The following is a 19083-nucleotide window of genomic DNA, read 5'->3' on the forward strand; positions in this document are numbered from 1 at the left end:
TTCCAGAAGGAGCCTTGGTGGCACAGTGGTTAAGAGGTCAGCTGCTAACCAAAAGGTTGGCAGTTCGAACCCACCAGTGGCTCCATGGGAGAAAGTTGTGGCAGTCTGCTTCCATAAAGATGACAACCTTGGAAACCCTATGGGTTGCTCTGAGTTGCAATCAGGTTGATGGCAATGGGTCTGGGTAATCTTTATGGAAGGAACTCACCAGGCCTTTGTTCTGTGGCACTGCTGGGTGGATTTGAGCTGCCAACCTTTAGGTTAGTAGCCAAGCATATAACCATTTGTGCAACCCAGGGAGCAACAAAATGGTATCCCACATGGATACAGTAAGGGCCACTGCCTTTCTATGACTCTTTAGTGGTTAGGGAGAGGGAGGTTCTAATACAAAGTGCAGTTGGAAAAAATGCTATGTAGTGATTTCACACAAGAACAGTTATCTTTTCAGAAGAAAAAACAATTAGAAAATAAAACCCATAAACCCATTGCCACTGAGTCCATTCTGAGTTGTAATACTATGTGAAATTCTTTAACCTCACGTAAGAGGAAAAATAGTCTTATCCGTGCTAAAGATAGTACATGAATGTTCACGATAGCTTTATTCATAGTAACCCCAAACTGGAAACTAAAATGTCCTTTAACGGGTGAATGGATAAAGAAGTCGATGTCGTTGAGTACACGCGGCCCAGTAAGAGAAGAGCCTGAGGTGGTGGACAAGGCAAGCGGGAAGGGCAGAAACTTTCCCAGCCAGGAATGCAGCAGCTCTGAGTACAGTCCTCCTGGAGAGAACTCGTGTGTGTGAACAGAGCTCTCTCCAGGGAACCAAAACATTCTGGACAAGTATACATCAAACACCTTATGAAATGAATATCTTGTTTCATCAGATTTTAGTAATATGTGGATAAAATGGAGTCCCTGATAGTGCAAATAGTTAACAAACTCAGCTGCTAACCAAGAGTAGACCCTGGGGAATCTTGGAAGAAAGTCTTGTCAATCTACTTCCAAAAAACTGGCCATTGAAACCCTGTGGAGTATAGTTCTACTCTGACAAACATAGGCTTGAACCTACAACCTTCTGGTTGACAGCTGAGTGTTTAGCCAGCAACTGCTGAGATGATAAGAGAAGAGCTAAACAGTCCCGGTATGATTACTGAACGTATATGGACCAGTTTTATGGCAAGAGAGCAAAGATTCCAGGGCAGGGTGGAACCCTGTGCACTATTACCCACTGCTGAGGTATAAATCTCTACAGTTGGGTAATTAGTTCTTGCAAATCAATGATTTCTAAAAACACTACTGGGCTTTTCTCAAATTTCTTAATGATATTTAATTCTTAGTTTCAATTAAAAAAAAAAAACCTATTGCCTTCAAGTTGATTCCGACTCATAGCAACCCTATAAGACAGAGTATAACTGCCCCATAGGGTTTCCAAGAAGCCGATAGTGGATCGACCTTTTGGTTAGCAGCCAAACGCTTAACCACGGTGCTATATCTGATATAGGAGTGCGCTCGATTATTCTCTTCAAGGTAAATGTAATGATACACAAGTTAATGTAGATGAGTGGTACATTGGCAAGTGCAGGGTTTCTCATTTGTTTGCATTCTCGAACTGTATTTGTACTAAAATGCATGAATATTTTTGTTGTTGTCAGCTGCATTTGAGTCAGCCCCCAATTCATGGTGACTCCATGTGTTGCAGAGTAGAACTGACCCACAGGGTTTCCTAGGCTGTAACCTTTACAGAAGCAGATCGCCAGGTCCTTCTCCCGAGGAACCACTCGGTGGGTTCAAACCACCACGCTTTGGGTAGCAGCCAGGCACAAATTTGGCCATGGTTATGTAATTGTCCTCTCTTGGCTGCTTGTTTTACTTACTGGTGAGCAAGTTAAGAGTTATTTTATGCTGTTCCCAAGTAGTTCTTACAATACTCATAAGATAACTTATAAGAAATGTATCATTGTTTTTGAAACAATAGCATCATCTCTTTTGCTATGTGCAACAATGTCTCTCTTTTTCTTTTTTTCCATGAATGTTCACGATAGCTTTATTCATAATACCCCAAAACTGAAAACTAAAATGTCCATTAACAGGTGAATGGATAAAGAAGTCGATGTTGTTGAGTATATGAACAGTTCATGTTCTTTTTTTTTTTTTTTTTCCATAAAGGGAAAAAAAACGTACTGAGATGGAAAAGATACCAAGTAGCTTTCCCTGCGGGCACTGTTAAGGGCTTCTTCTCAGAAGGACCATGTAAAGGTAAGTACAAAGAATGACTATTGGTGATCATTGCACTCTGCTGAGCGTTGTATTGATGAGTTATTTTAATGATTTATTTCTACCCTGGTTGTGCTGAGTGTAGTGTGCTTTCACAGTACTCTGGGTTGTTTGTTGTTGCTGTGTGCGGTTGGTTCAATTTCAACCCACCCGGAGGGTTTCCCAGGCTGTAATCTTTATGGGAGCTGATTGCCAGGTCTTTTCTCCTGTGGAGTGTCTGGTGGGTTCGACTGCTTACCTTTTGATGAGCAGACAAGCGCTCAACCATTGCACTACTAGGGACACCTTATTACTTTGCATAAACATAATTTTTATTTCAGATTTACTTGGAATTAACAGAAGTTCAAGGTAATGATTTGTAGCTTACTTGGAGTGTACTAACTATATACACTAGGAACTTAGAGTTTTGCTCTAACCATTTGTTCCTCAAAATAGCTGCAATGCCGAATATATCTCATAATCAAGAAATACGAAAAGAGAGTTCCCCTTTCTGACTTGCCTCGTATAAAGCTCTCAGAAATCCACCCTGGGACCCGGTACTGACCAGAAGCCACTCAGTTCTAGAGTAAGAGTCTTGAGCTGCCCCTGACCCACTGGGTTCTTCACAAGGATTTGAATAACCCCGGTATCTTTTTCTACTTTTTGTAGTCCTTGCAGAGTGGGATCCAAAAAGTCAGACGTGTGTGTTCTGCCGTTGTAAGTTGAGAGACCAGGCCAGGGTCCACTACCTGAAATCTGGAAACAGAGCAGAACCCAAGGCATGGGAGATGGGTAGAATACATTTTTTTCCTTATTTTTTTATTCTGGTGAAAACATACATAATAAAGCATATACCATCTCAACAGTTTCTACACGTTCAAGTCAATGACGTTGATTACATTCTTCAAGTTGTGCAAGTATTCTCAGCATCCTTTTCTGAGTTATTCCACCACCATCAGCATAAACTCGGTTGTCCCCCTAAGCAAAATCTTCCCCTTCCTCCTCCCCCCTCCACCCCGTAACCACTAATAATCTTTGGTTTCTATATATTTGCTTATTTCATATAAGTGAGATCATACAGTATTTGCCCTTTTGTGGCTGGCTTATTTCACTCGTATGTTTGCAGGGTTCATCCATGTTGTGGCATGCATCATGACTGAGTAATATTCCATTGTATGCCCAAGCCCAAGCCCATTGCTGTCAAGTCGTTCTGACTCATAAAGACCCTATAGGACAGAGTAAAACCGCCCCACAGGGTTTCCAAGGAGCAGCTGGTGGATTTGAACTGCCTACCTCTTGATTAGCAGCCATGCTCTTTATCACTGTGCCACCATGGCTCCTCCTTTTTTTGGGTGGACCACATTTAGTTTATTCACTTGTCTGTTGATAGACATTATGGTTGTTTCTACCTTTAGACTATTGTGATACATTTATTTTTTATTGTGGTGAAAATATGAACAAAGAATATGCCTTCTCAACAATTTGTCACACATTTTTGATGTATAGTTGTGAGCCAATGTTAATGCAGCTATTAAAAGTTTGGACCCTCTTCCTCACCCAAATTTCAAAAAGGGTCCTCTTCCTTCTTAATAGGTTTAAAGTAAATGATTCCGGTGTTTATGTCTCCAGGTGTTAGTTGAAGCTCTGCTCAGGTAGCATTTCTATCAGGTAAATCCTGGTGATCCATCACTTTTCTTATCAGCTTGAGTGTCATAGATTCCAAGCACTGGTCAACATTTAGATCTCAGATGCTCTTGAGCATGTCTCTAAATTTGGCTGGATGATTTCCCTATTTCTGTTTACTCTGTATGGAAACAAAGAAACAGTGTAGATTTCCTGGATTCTGGGAGATTGTCACGGTCGGGGCTTTTATTGAACTCTTGTGTAGTTGAATTCCCAACCGCTCTTCATGTTTTTGCCATAGAACAAAAGTTGTCCTCCGCACCCCAAAAGTTAGTTGTAATCTATAAAGAAAGAGAAAATCTCTGCCCTTCTTTTTATTATTAACCTGAAATTTGGGAGAGGATCATAGTTGAGAGAATGGTTGATCTGGTGTTTGCTATCTGTATCTTGTAAGTTGTTCTTATGTGCCATCTAGTTGACTTTTGACTCATAGCGACCCTGCAGGACAGATCAGAATTGCCCCATAGGATTCCTAAGCTGTAATCTTTATGGAAGCAGAGTGCCACATTTTTCTCTCTAGGAGCGGCTTGTGGGTTTGAACTGCCAACTTCTCAGTTAGCAGCCAAGCATTTAACCATTGCGCCACCGGGGCTCCTATTTATCTTGTATAGGACCCTTTGCTGTCGAGTTGATTCCGACTCACAGTGACTCTACAGGACAAAGTAGAGCTGTCCCATAGGGTTTCCAAGCAGCAGCTGGTAGATTTGAACTGCCGACCTTTTGGTTAGCAGCTGGGCTCTTACCCACTGTGCCACTGGGGCTCCTTTATCTTGTATAGATTTATCTATTTTACGAATGGTAATCAATATATACAAATATTTCTCGTTAGCATGTAAAGCTAAATAGTCAGTAACCAAGCGTTATGTAAACCCCTTCATCTATTGAACTAAACTGGAAAAAAAAAAAAAAAAAAAAACTCGAAAACAAAACTGATTGCCTTTTAGACGATTCCAGCTCATAGCAACCCTATAGGAGAGAGTAGAACCGTCCCATAGGGTTTCCAAGGCTGTATCTTTATGGAAGCTGACTGCCAAATCGTTTTCCCTTGAAGCAGCTGGTGCTGGTTAGTAGCCCAGCGCTTAACCACTGCACCACGAGAGCTCCTTTTCTCCTGAACCAGTCATCAGTTTTTCTTTTTCTAACTCTGAAAGAGCATTAATAAATAACGAGGCGTGAAGTCTCCGATGTGTCCTTCTTTCTTCTCAAATCACCAGCCTTTTGAACAACAACCCAGCGCAGCTGTGGTTGTAATCACTCCCGTAGCCTGAGTGCAAGAAGCCCTCAGTTGAATATAATCAGGCTGGTCCTGTTGCAAAGAGAAGCAGTAGTAATAGGTCTGGCATCAGACTGGAAGCTGTAGATGAGCGCCAGCTCATAAGATGACAGCTCCCATTATGATACCCAAAGGGGACATTGTATGAAGTGCACAATCAGAGGATGGAGATGAGAACTTCCGAAAGTAGAAAGATTCCTTATTGCTTGACAATATGCACGTATGCTTAATCTGCATTGGCTTCTACTGGGCAGGAACCACGTCAGGTCTGCAAGAGGCTGTCTGCGATCAGCTTGGCTTCATGGGTGATTGCACGTCTGCTAAGGGTAAGGCTTTGGAATAGTTTCCCCAGTGATTTTGGGTGGACTTTGATGAGTACTGATCCTGTGTTGGAGCTTCCTATATTGTTTGCAGAGATGAACGGGCCTGATGAAAACTAGTGACAGAGGAGATTTCCTGCCTCACCATTCCCAAGACAGTGAGCAAGACCTGAAAGCACTGTGCCTTTTCAGTTGGAGTTATTGTCTCTTAAGAAGGATGCTAGGATTACAGGAAGGTCACACAGATTGATGAATCAGGGCATCCATTTAGTATGCCTGGTCTGCTGTTAATTAGCTGATTATTAGCTTTCGATATGTTTAAAGACTAGTTGTTGTTAGTTTGCTGTTGGCTCTGACTCATGACAATCTTATGTATGTTGTTGTTGTTAGGTGCCTTCGAGTTGATTCCGATTCACAGCAACCCTATGTACAACAGAACTCAACAGTGCCCGGTCCTGGGCCATCCTCACAATCGTTGCTTTGTTTGAGCCCCTTGTGGCAGCCACTGTGTCAATCCATCTTGTTGAGTCTTCCTCTTCTTTTGATGACCCTCTACTTTACCAAGAATGATGACTTTTTCTAGGGACTGGGCCCTCCTGATAATGTGTCCAAAGTATGTGAGACAAAATCTCAACCCTGGCTTCTAAGGAACATTTTTGCTGTACTTCTTCCGAGACACATTAGTTTGTTCTTCTGGCAGCCCATGGTATATTCAATATTCTTTGCCAATACCCTAATTTAAAGGCATCAGTTCTTCTTTGGTCGTCCTAATTCACTGCCCAGCTTTTGCATGCATATACAAATGAACAAAATGTTGCCCTGTCCTGTGCTGTCTTCATGATCCTTGGTGTCTCTGAGCTCATCGTCCCAGCTTTTGTGTCACGGAGGGTGCACCTTAGTTTTTGATGATGCTTCACTTTACCAAGCATGACACCCTTTTCTAGGGATTTAAAGACTAGAGAGTAAGGCATTCCCTTCTCACCGTGAAGAACCTGGGATTTTAAATAAAGAACAACAGCTGGCTAGAAATCGCAAATATTTTCTTAAGCATATTAATACTTGAATTTTTTTTTTATTTCTGCTAGTTTAATCAATTTTTCCACACAAAGTTGACTGCATATTTTCTGGTTTTGTAACTCCTGTTAAGGGAAATTCTTTGTAATGGATTTTCCATAATAGTCTAGAATGGTTTGGTGATTTTATGTTAGAAATTCCTTTATCTTCTCCTAAGGATGACTTGGTCCAGTTTAAATGTGATGACCAATAATTTCTTGCATGCCATTCCTGAAACCATAATTTTCATTTCTAAATCAGAGAAAAGTGGAAGGGATGAGCCAGGAATTAGGAAGTTCAGTACTATAAGGAACTGAATTTGTTAGGGTGCTGAAGATTCTGATGAGCAGGGCAATCCTATTGCTGTTGTTGGGTGTCCTTGAGTTCATTTGGACTCATCTTAACCCCATGTAACAGAGCAGAAGTTTCCCGTAGGGTTTCCTAGGCTATAATCTTTATGGGAGCAGATTGCCACGTCTTTCTCCCACAGAGCCAGTGGGTGAGTTCAAATCACCAATCTTTCTGCTAGCTTAACCATTACACCACAAGGGCTCCTAATGTAATCCTGTTGTAGTTGTTAGGTGCCATTGAATTGGTTCTGACTCACGGCGATTCTATGCACAACACAATGAAACACTGCTTGGTCCTGTGCCATCCTCTCAATCATTCTTGTGTTTGAGCCTATTGTTGCAACCCCTGTGTCAATCCATCTCATTGAGGATCTTTCTCTTTTTTACTGACCCTCTACTTTACCAAGCATGATGTCCTTCTCCAATAGTCCCTCCTGATAACATGTCCAAAGTATGTGAGACAGTCCCCCCATCCTCGGTCCCAAGGAGTACTGTGGCTGTATCTCTTCCAAGACAGACTTGTTTCTTCTTCTGGCAGTCCATGGTATATTCAATATTCTTTGCCAACACCATAATTTGAAGTCATTTCTTTTTCAGCCTTCCTTATTCATTGTCCAGCTTTTGCATGCATATCATGGTTTGCGTCAGGTGCACCTTAGTCTTCAAAGTGCCATCTTTGCTTTTTAACATTTTAAAAAGGTCTTTTGCAGCAGATTTGCCCAACACAATTTGTAGTTTGATTTCCTCACTGCTGCTTCTGTGGGTGTTGATTATGAATTCAAGGAAAATGAAACCCTTGACAAGGTCAATATTTTCTCCATTTTTCAAGATGTTGCATATTGGTACAGTTATTTTTCCAATTGGACCATTAAGTGTAATCCTAGGGGCCAGTAAATTTGAACACTGATATGGTTGGCTTATACTGTAATTCATTCTGAATACATATTACTCAAATGAATCTTCTATTAAACGTTTTGTGATTTAGAGGGACATAGGGTAGTTCTGTGGTGCAGCAAATGGGATATAGACATTAAATTCTGTCCTTTAGATGTTAGGGAATTTGCCAGTATTTGAATTGTACTCCAAAGACATCTAAGATTCTCATAGGACATTTCAAAGATGGAGAATGGAGTAAATTGTGCTTGAAATTCTTGCTCACTCCATATAATAGCCCCCCCCCATTCAGAGAGTGGTGCAAAAGATAATAAATTGTAAAATATACAACTTTAAGGTACCTAGGAAATAATTGGAGTATTTTGGTGTCTCATAAATTAAAAGAGAAGATGAACATAGCTATGGGGAAAATAAAGTCTGTATTAGGTAACTAGGTTTTAAATGAACGTTTAATAGGAATTTGAAAAAAGACTAATTATAAAACTTTAGTATTTAATCTTTTTTATGTAAACTGTGATGGATGATGGTAGCTCCAGAGGAAAAGAGGAGTTTTATGCTTCTCTTGGTCCCTTCTCTTTCTCTGTCAATCAGAAGAATGCTTGGCATGTCGTAGGAAACTGAAAAAATATTTCTTAAATAAATGAACAGGGTATTATTATGGACTACATATAAGATATGAATTAAATGGAAATGATGAGTATATGATTCAGTTGATTTTTAAGTTCAATAATTCCCCCTCCCCAAATTTATTTAATTAATTTTACCAACTCATAGCTCATCTTTGTCCTTATATTTAGTTGGGCTGCTTCAAGTGAAAGACTGTTTTTTATCAATTGGTTTTTCATTCTGAGGCCAAGATATTCCCCGTTCTGAAAAAACAGTCCCCTGGAGCCCTCTGGTTCTCCTCAACTGGGACTAAACTGGGACTATTCTACTCCCAAACCCAGGAAGGATGAACAAGGTGGGAGGGCGTGATATCAGCTCAGGGAGAGGAGGGACTGGATGGCTGATGAGATTCCCTTGGCTTCTGGGGAAAACAACGGATCCTTAGAGCAGGAAGGAACTAAAGATAGGTCTTCGCATGGGTGTGGCAGTCCCAGATTTTTCACTTAAGCTCCTTCAGTGGAGACTAGGTCTATGACCCTAGCTCCACCTACCCATGACATCACTTCCTGTTCGTCTGGCTCCCCATATGGATGCCACATCCTGCAAGGGGTAGGAGCCAGGGCAGGGTATGTGTGTACATGCACATGTGCAGGGTGGTTCACATGCGCAGATTTACTTCCTACATGCTTGATGGAAGCCTTTAAAGGGCTGTGTTGCAAACCAAACGGTTGGTAGTTTGAATCCACCGGATGCTCTTTGGAAACCCTGTGGGACAGTTCTGCTTCGTCCTGTGGGGTCGCTATTACTTGAGATGGAGGCCCTGCAGAATGGTGTCCTTCTCTCAGGGATTAAATGGTATGCTATTCTTAGCTGGAATAAGTTGTATGTAGTATTAAAAAAACCAAACCAGTTAGCATTGACTCATTTTGATGCATAACGACCCAATAGGACAGAGTAGAACTGCTCCATAGGATTTCCAAGGAGCTGCTGTAGGATGCTAACTGACCACCTTTTGGTTAGCAGCCAAATGCTTAAGCACTGTGACACCAGGGCTAAAACTTCTCTAAAGGCAGTATTTTAAGTTGTTCTTGTTGTTGTCAGTTGCCACGGAGCCGACTCCAAAGCACGGTGAATCCATGTCTGTGTAGAATATCCCTGTGCTCCAGATGCCAGGCCCCTCTTCCAAGGCGCCTCTGGGTGGGTTCCAACCATGAGCCTTCCAGCTAAAAATCGAGCGCTTGACCATTTGTGGTGCCCAGATCTGATTTTTTTGTCTTTAAAATTTATAAGGAAAACAGAGTGTCATGCCTCCCCAGAAACAGGCAGAATTCTGAAAAAGCTGATAGAAGATTAGTTCAACCATATGAATGATTTTTAGATTCAGAAGGTAAATTTACGGCAAGTATGAATATGTTCTTCACATTTTTTTATTAAAAACAACTTACTTAAACACACAAGGATACAACCAGTGACTCCCGAGTACAGTTTATGTGTTTTGTACATTTGCAATGTGTAAGGGACAAGTTAAATGCAGGACTTTTAAAATAACTCTTAAGGAAAGTTTTGCTCTGTTACAGTTTTTGACTTAAAAAAATTTTTATTTTGGTTTTTGGCCCTGTGATCCTTTTTCATTCAACTATCTCCCACACCCATATGTTTCATTTGCACTAATACTATGTTGTCTTTTTTTTTCTTTCTAATTTATTCTTCTTTTCTGCCAAAAATGTAAATTTCAAAAAGGGAAAAAGAGAAGGTGTATGTAGTTAAATGGGCCATCTTGCAAAATTTATAACTTCTTTATGCATACGATAAAGAGCCCTGGTGGCACAATGATTAAGTGCTTTGCTGCTAACTGAAAGGTTGGCCGTTTGAACCCACCAGTGGTTCCATGGGAGAAACACCTGGTGATCTGCTCCAGTAAAGATGATAAAAAAAAAAAAAAAAAAAAAGATAGCCTGGGAAATTCTATAGGGCGGTTCTACTCTGTCACATGAGGTCACCATGAGTCAGAATCTACTTAATGGTGCCTAACAATAAGAACATACAATAATTTTGTTTGATCTCTAGAGGGTAACACAAATTCAGCTCTCCATACATAATAATACCACATCCATGTTTTACTGTGGGGTGAGCCAACTATGATATGTCGGCTAGTCACCTGTTCTTGTGAGTAAAGTTTTATTGGAACACAACAATGCCCATTCATTTACATTTATGCCTACGATTTCTTTTGCGCTGTGGAGCCAGGGTTGAACAGTTACCCTAGAAAACCCATGTCCTACAAAGCTTAAAATATTTAGCATCTGGCCCTTTCCTAAAAAAGTTTGCCAACCTCTTTTTTCGGACATGGCATGATTCTCCGTGGGGTAGATCCATAAATCAATGCCTACGTCAATATGTAATTTCGTCTCACAATATGTAATAAGTTATTATCAACAATAAATTGTTTGAATATCGTTGTTGTTGTTGGGTGCTATCAAGTCAATTTAGACTCATAGTGACCTCATGTGACAGAGTAGAACTGCCTCATAGGTTTTCCTTGGCTGTAGTCTTTAGGGAAGCAGATGGCCAGGTCTTTCTCCTGAAGAGCCATTGGGTGGGTTTGAACCATGACCCTTTTGGTTAACAGCCAAGTGCTAACCGTTGGGCCACCAGGGCTCCTTGTTTGCATATTAACAATTCTATTAACAAATCATCCACAGTCTTTTGAAGACAGAGCAGGTGTCCATAACCTGGAATCTGCGGTGCTTGGTTGAATGGGGGATTTTGCACATGAAGCTTTATATGCACCAGGAAGAGACACAATGGCCTTCCACAACAAAATAAATGAGCTACCGCTGACACACGCCTGTTAGCATGAGTCGCCTGTAGCTGTTCAAGAGATGGATTTTGCCTGCTCTCTGATCGTTAGGGCTAAGGTTCATAATTAAGCAGGTTGGCCGTGGGTAACCATATTGACTGGTTTTGCCATGCTCCCAGCCATTTGTTTCATCATCTAGAAGACGGGCATGCTTGACTAAGCACAAGCAATTATTGTGGTTTTTATTCTGCCTCGCTAAACTTTTTAATGAAGGGCATTTTAGACAGTGGGAACCAGGAGGGCTTGTTGATTCCATTTTGGTGAGAATTTGAGTGTGCAGTAATTCTGACTCAGTGTGCCTCCTAGAAGTGGGTAATTAATACCAATAGGAAATGGAGTTGTTTTGTCTTCTTCTGGAAGGTTACTCAATGTCATACCTGGTGAGCTGTAGTAAATATTAACTAAGTATATTTTAGATGTAAATGATGGCTGATCTTTTGCCTAGAAATGCTCGCTAATATTCCCTTCTTCTTTACCTTTCCACGGCAACAGCTGAAAACATGATTTTCACTTGTGTTCCTGAATTAATTTATTTGTGTGTGGCCATAGGAGTTGGGTAGTGTGAGAGTGAGGATTTCAGTGAGGTAGAAGATAACGTGATACATGTGAGAATTATTAGACCAATGGGCTAGACAGTTATCAGTCTTTTCCTTACTAGAATCTCCTGTCCTTCTGTCTTAGTTATCTAGTGCTGCTGTAGCAGGAACACCACAGAAGTTTATTCTCTTACACCCCAAATCCTCTCACAGTCCAAATTCTGGGTGCCAGCTCTAGGGGAAGGATTTCTCTCTCTGGTGGCTTTCTTATGAGAATTTGGGGTCTGCATCCCACTGCTGTCTTGCTCCCTCAGGGGTTCTCTGTTGTGTTCCCTGTCAGGGCAGTCATCGGTTTCTTTTAGAAAATATACATCTGGGTCTTGTTTTTTTATTCACTCTGACAATCTAGATCTCCAGCTCTTTCTCCCAAAGAGCCACTGGGCAGATTCAAACTGCTTACCTTTTGGTAGGAACCGGAGCACTTAACCGTTGTGCCACTAAACCCACTGCTGTCGAGTCGATTCCAACTCATATCGACCCTATAGGACAGAGTAGAACTGCCCCATAGAGTTTCCAAGGAGCGCCTGGTGGATTCAAACTGCTGATCTTTCTGTTAGCAGCCGCGCTCTTAAACACTACGCCACCAGGATTTCCATTGTGCCACTAACCAAAACCAAAACCAAACCCATTGCCATCAAGTCAATTCCGACTCACAGCAACCCTATAGAACAGAGTAGAACTGCCCATAGGGTTTCCAAGGAGTGCCTGGTGGATCTGAACTGCAGACATTTTGGTTAGCAGCTGGAGCTCTTAACCAATACACCACCAGGGTTTCCCTTGTGTCACTAGGGCTCCTGAAAACATGACTAAGCTAAGTATTATTTTCTTCATTGGATTTTATGAAGCTGGGTAGAGAAGAAAATAAATGCAGTTTCTTAGGGCATTTTCCAAAGATAGAAAGTTGGAAGCAATTGTGTGTTGATTCTAAGAGACCTCGCCACTCATCACCATTTGTTCTGGCCTCACAGTTATGCATAGGAGAATATAAATTATTTAAGTAATTAATTAAGAATAGGCAGTCCTACATCATTTCAGGGACCTACTTTAAGATTGGAAACCCTGGTGGAGTAGTTGTTAAGAGCTACGGCTGCTAACCAAAAGGTTGGCAGTTTGAATCCACCAGGCACTCCTTGGAAACCCTATGGGGCAGTTCTACTCTGTCCTATAGGGTTGCTACGAGTTGGAATTGACTCAACGGCAACAGATTTTTTTTTTTTTTGTTAATTCTAAAATGTACCCACAGGAATGTTAATGATTTTAAAGTAATTAGGTCTCCTGTGTGGACTACTGTTTTACCTACTGTATTTTCTTCTCCATTAGTTAGAAAATGGAAGATTTCCTTGGAGACCACTCAGTCCTTCACTTGTCCTTTTAATGGTAATTCATTGGCATGTTCAAATTATACTGTTCTGGGAATAAGGTTAACAAAAAAATACGGCATGGTAATAAGCAAATAGGAGCTCTGGTGGCACAGTGGTTAAAGAGCTTGGCTGGTAACTGAAAGGTCCATGGTTCAAATCCACCAGCAGCCCCGTGGGAGAAAGATGTGCAGTCTCCTTCCGTAAAGATTACACCTTTGGAAGCCCTATGGGGCAGTTCTACTCTGTCCTATAGGGTCACTACAGTTGGAAGTGACTCGACGGCAGCGAGTTTGGTTTGGGTTTGGGTTTAATAAACAAATGGCTCCCAAGAGTCAAGGAACATTTGATGTCCAAGGATATGTGCCCTCATTAATCTCCTACCTTTCAAAAGTTGTAGATTTATAGTGAGAGTAAACTTTAAAATGGAAAATATGTCATCTACATAAAATTCTTTTTAAGAACTTCGTATTTGCATTTATTCTTTTTCAATCACTATTTTAAATTAAATTTTCAAATAATCTAAACCTTTTGGGAAAATATCTTTTTTTTTTTTTTTGACAAACATGGGGAGCTCAAATGTTTGAGCACTTGGTGTTAACTAAAATGTTGGTGGTTGGAGTTCACCCCGAGGTGCCTCAGAAGAAAGGCTTGGCTATCTACTTCTGAAAAGTCAGCCAGCTGCTGAAAACCCTCTGGAGCACAGTTCTGCTCTGACATACACGAGTTTGCCATGAGTTGGAGTCCACTCGATGGTAACTGGTTTTGGGTTCTCTGTTTTAAAAAAAGACTTGAACTAAGTAGTTGCTCAAAAATCAATGAATGAAGGGAGCTAATGAAAGCGAATGAACATCATTTTTCTGTTGGATATTTGGAAACATGTAGATATAGTTTAAACATTTTAATGAAAATACACTCAGAGTAGTGACCAAGTTTTGAACACCACTGTACTTTCTCAAGGTACTTGAAAATCATTAACATTCCTGTGGGTTAGGCTTAGAATAGATCCCTGAAATGATGGAGGACAGCCTGTTCTTATTTTTTTTAAGGAGTGAAACAGCACTGAACATTTGTGTTTCCTGGAATATCTGAGCAGAACTGGCCGACAAAGATTAAAGTGAATTTAATGCCATTACTTTTTCAAAGCCAGCAGGCTACCTTTGAAGTCATTTACAAGAGTGACATCATCTTGCTTTTGTGTAATTGACGACTGATGAGTTGATCTCGTGTCTGAAGAAATTGAAATAATCTTTTTTTTTTTTTTGTATTAAATGGTTAAATGATTTCGGGAAAGAATTTTCAATATGCTTTGACTTTCCAGAGCTTAGAAAGCAAATGCTAGCGCTGATAGTACGTATATTTTTTTCCTCAAATGTTTCCATCTAAGTGCTTGTTCAGAATGTTTCAAATGGGAGCATTTCTTTCATACAACGTTTATAAGTACAATGCTAGTCACCGGCACCTGAAATGCTCCTTCTAGCAGCTCTACCCCAACCCTGCGTCAACTTTCTTTGCCAATCTTCTTGAAAAAAAAAATCAAAATTTCTTTTTCATACTTTACACTCAAATTCAATGTATTAGATTCCTATTTCTGCTATAACAAATTACCACATATTTGTTGTTGTTGTGAGGTGCCGTCAAGTCAGTTCTGACTCACAGTGACCCTCTATGTACAATAGAACAAAACACTGCCCGGTCCTGTGCCATCCTCACAATTGTTGGTATACTTGAGACCATTGTTCCAGCCACTGTGTTAGTCCATCTCATTGAGGGTCTTCCTCTTTTTTGCTTACCCTCTATTTTACCAAGCATGATGTCCTTCTCCAGGGACTGGTTGCTCCTGATGGCATGTCCAAAATACATGAGACGAAGTCTTGCCATCCTCGCTTCTAAGGTACATTCTGGCTGTACTTCCTCCAAAACAGATTTGTTCGTTCTTCTGGCAGTGCGTGGTATATATTCAATGTTCTTGGCCAACACCGTAATTAAAATGCATCACATATTTGAAGCACGTATTTCGGTGGAGAAGTGATTAAGAACTCAGCTGCTAACCAAAAGATCGGGCTTTTGAATTCACCAGAAACACAGAGTTCTACTCTGTCCTGTAGGGTCACTATGAGTCAGAATTGACTCAACGGCAACATCTTTTATTTTTTTAGTACCTTAAAACAGCATAAATATATTTCTGGAGGTCAGTAGTCTGAAATGAGCCTCTTGTTGCTAAATTGCATTAAGTGAGTTCCAACTCAGAGTGACCCCATGTGACAGAGTAGAACTTCCCCACAGGGTTTTGTAGGTTGTAATATTTTCAGAAGCAGATTGCCAGGTCTTTCTCCCCCCGAGCAGCTAATGGGTTCAAACTACCAATCTTTAGGTTAGCAACGGAGCACTTAACCATTGCACCATTGGGTGTCCTTGAAATGAGCCTAAAGAGGCTAAAGCCAAGATGTCTATGGGGTTGGCTTTTTCTGGAAGCTCTAGGGAGAATCAGTCCCTGCATTTCCCCGCTTGCTCATTGCTTGGCTCTTTGCTTCATATCACGTCACCTTCTCTCTCGGCTTCAGTCACCACGGCTCCTCTTTCTGATTCTGATACTGCCTGCTTCCCTCTTACGAGAACCCTTGTAATTACATTGGACCTACCCAGGTAACCTGTACAATCTCCCCATCTCAAAATCTTTAAATCACAGCTGCAAAGTCCCTTTTATGGTGCAGCATAACATATTAATAGGTTCTGGGGATCAGGATGTGGATCTTTGTTGTTGTTGTTAGCTGTCCTTGAGTCAACTCCAACTCATGGCCATACCATGTGGACAACAAAGGACACATTGCCCGGTTCTGCACCATCTTCATAATCGCCAGCATACTGCAGCCCATTATTGCCATGACTGTGCCAATCCATCTCACCAAGGGTCTCCCTCGGCTGCACTGGCCCCCTAATTCACCAATCATGATGTCCTGCTTTGGTGGTCATTTTCTCCTGATGAGTTGTCCAAAGCAAGCTGGTTAGACAACATACTGTTGTGCTCCATACGGGTTTTCATTGCCAGTTTTCGGAATTGGGTTACAACTCAACATAAAGAAAACAAAAACCCTCACAACTGGACCAAGAAGAAACATCATGATAAACAGAGAAAACACTGAAGTTGTCAAGAATTTAATTTAACTTGGACCCACAATCAACACCCATGGAAGCAGCAGTCAAGAAATCAAAGGATGTACTATATTGGGCACATCTGCTGCAAAACACCAGTTCAAAAGTGTTAAAAACCAAAAATGTGACTGTGAGGACTAAAGTCTGCCTGACTCGAAACATGATATTTTTGATTGTCTCATATGCACGTGAAAGCTGAATGGTGAATAAGGAAAAACGAAGAAAAATTGATGCCTTTGAACTGTGGTATTGGAGAAGAATATTGAATATTTTGAAATAGCCTAAAGCTTTGTGCCACATACTTTGGACACATTATCAGGAGGGACCAGTCCCTGGAGAAGGACATCATGTTTGCTAAAATAGAGGGTCAACGAAAAAGAGGAAGACCCTCAATGATATGGATCGACACAGTGGCTGTAACCATGGGCTTAAGCGTAACAATGATTATGAGGATGGTGCAGGACCAGGAAATGTTTTGTTCTGTTTTATGTAGGGTCTCTAGGAGTCAGAACCAACTCAATGGCACCTAACAACAAGGCAGATTTTTTGCAGAAAGAGCCAGTACCAGCTTCCTCAAAATCTGATTTTGAAGGGTACTCTTTTTTCCTCTGGGTGGCATGGAAATTTGACATGAGTCATCAGAGAAATGAGACTGCTTATGAGTGTTCAAACTCTGAATATGTAGGGAATGGTATGCTAAAATTTGTCGGGAAGCCCCAACGCCAGCTTCGTTAACACTGGGCTGCAGAAATGAGTTTATCGGTTATGTACCCCTATTGATAATATTTCCGTCAAGCCAATGGGAACTTTCTCTGCTATACTTTTGGTCTTCAAGAATGTAACTTGTACCTGGAAGATTCAATTTTTGCTGATGCATTTTTAGAACTAAATTAAATTATGGTGGGATTGATTTAAAGTCAGTCACCTGTTTTATCAATGCTATCAAATATCCTTTAACTTAAGAGGAAGCTAGGAGCTATTAAAGCTCAATTAACACAGTGAGGTTTTATTGTTTAATCATTTCAGACCCACTACACAGAAAACTATAATAATGGAAAGACAGAGTTTATACCCTAGAGGTTAAGTGTACCAGTTGACAATTGCCTTCCAGTTGACTCTGAGTCATGACGATCCCACGTGTGTCAGAGTAGAGCTTTGCTCCATAGGGTTTCCAATGGCTGAGTTTTCGGAAGTAGATTACCAGGTCTTCCTTTCGAGGTACCTCTGGGTGAGCTCCAACCTTCAACCTTTTGATTTGCAGTCAAGTGTGTTAACCATTTTCACCACCTAGGAATGGTTAAGAGCACAGGTTTTGGAAAAAAAAAAAAAATGGAGGTTTGAATACTGGTGCTATGTCTGTTCCTTAGATAGCTCTCAACCTCTAAGAGCATGTTTTCTTCTGTGTGAAATGGGAAGAGTGGCATTTCTTGGCTGTGTAGGGAATACGTGAGAGAAGCCATATGTCCAACCTGGAACTCGACTGGCATGTAATTGTTTTTGTTAGCTGCCACGTGTTAGCTCTGACTCATGGCGGTCTTATGTACAACAGAATGAAACCTTGCCCAATCTTTCCCCATTCTCACAATCCTTGCTGTTTTTGTCCGTCATTGCAGCCACTATGTCAGTCTATCACATTGAATGAGGGTCTTCCTCTCTCTGCCTGACCCTCTACTTCACCGAGCGTGATGTCCTTCTCCAGGGATTGGTCCCTCCTGATAACATGTCCAAAGTAAGCAAGATGAAACCTCGCCATCCTTGCTTCTAAGGAGCATCTGGCTGTACCTCGTCCAGGACAGATTCCAATTAGTAGAATGAATTGTTGGAGAAAGACAGTTAATATTTATTCTGAATCTTCATGTAGAAGTCAAGGAAATGAAAGTCTGGTCGCATTGCAAATTGATACTGTTGTTGTTTGCTGCCTTCCAGTCGGCTCTGACTCAGGGTGACCTTAAGTGTAACAGAATGAAGCATCACCTAATCCTTCGTCATCCTGATGGTGGACAATATGTTCGAGTCCCTTGTTTATACCCTAGAGGTTAAGCGTACCAGTTGACAATTGCCTTCCAGTTGACTCTGAGTCATGATGATCCCACGTGTGTCAGAGTAGAGCTTTGCTCCATAGGGTTTCCACTGGCTGAGTTTTCGGAAGTAGATTACCAGGTCTTCCTTTCGAGGTACCTCTGGGTGAGCTCCAACCTTCAACCTTTTGATTTGCAGTGGAGGGTGCTATGGTTTGAGTGTGTCCCCCCAAAATGTGTTTTTAACCCTAACCCCTATAAACCCATTTCTGTCAAGTTGGTTCTGACTCCTAGCAACCCTGCCATCCCATTTGGGAATGGGTTTTCTCTGTAATGTTAACAAGGCGGTATGACTGTAGGGTGTGTTTTAAGTCAATCCCTTTAGAGATAAAAATGCAAACAGAGGAGGCAGCGGAGATGGGGGAAGATAGAATCTATATCACATGAACATCACCCAAGAGTCAAAGAATAGAAGCTGAAGAAACAAGGACCTTCTCCCAGGGTCCAGAGAAAGAGAAAGCCTTGCCTTAGAGCTGGCATCCTGAATTCAGACTTGTAGCTTCCTAAATTGTGAGAAAATAATATTGTGTTTGTTAAAGCCATCTACTTGTATTATTTCTGTTATAGCAGCACTAGATAACCAAGACAAGTGGTTTCTCTCAGGTC

General features: G+C 41.1%; 1 protein-coding gene across 7 annotated transcripts in view; it reads left to right on the forward strand.

Moving 5' to 3' along the window:
• NLGN4X (neuroligin 4 X-linked) overlaps positions 1–19083 on the forward strand; it is a 620760-nt gene that overhangs the window by 293143 nt on the left and 308534 nt on the right. For all 7 annotated transcript variants that reach the window (XM_049872280.1, XM_049872286.1, XM_049872283.1 and 4 more), the window contains one exon: positions 2167–2256. The gene's annotated coding sequence lies outside the window, so the exon portion shown is untranslated. The remainder of the gene's footprint in view (positions 1–2166; positions 2257–19083) is intronic.

This window comes from Elephas maximus, chromosome X, assembly GCF_024166365.1.
Source record: "Elephas maximus indicus isolate mEleMax1 chromosome X, mEleMax1 primary haplotype, whole genome shotgun sequence".
In the NCBI taxonomy this organism is placed as follows: Eukaryota; Metazoa; Chordata; class Mammalia; order Proboscidea; family Elephantidae; genus Elephas; species Elephas maximus.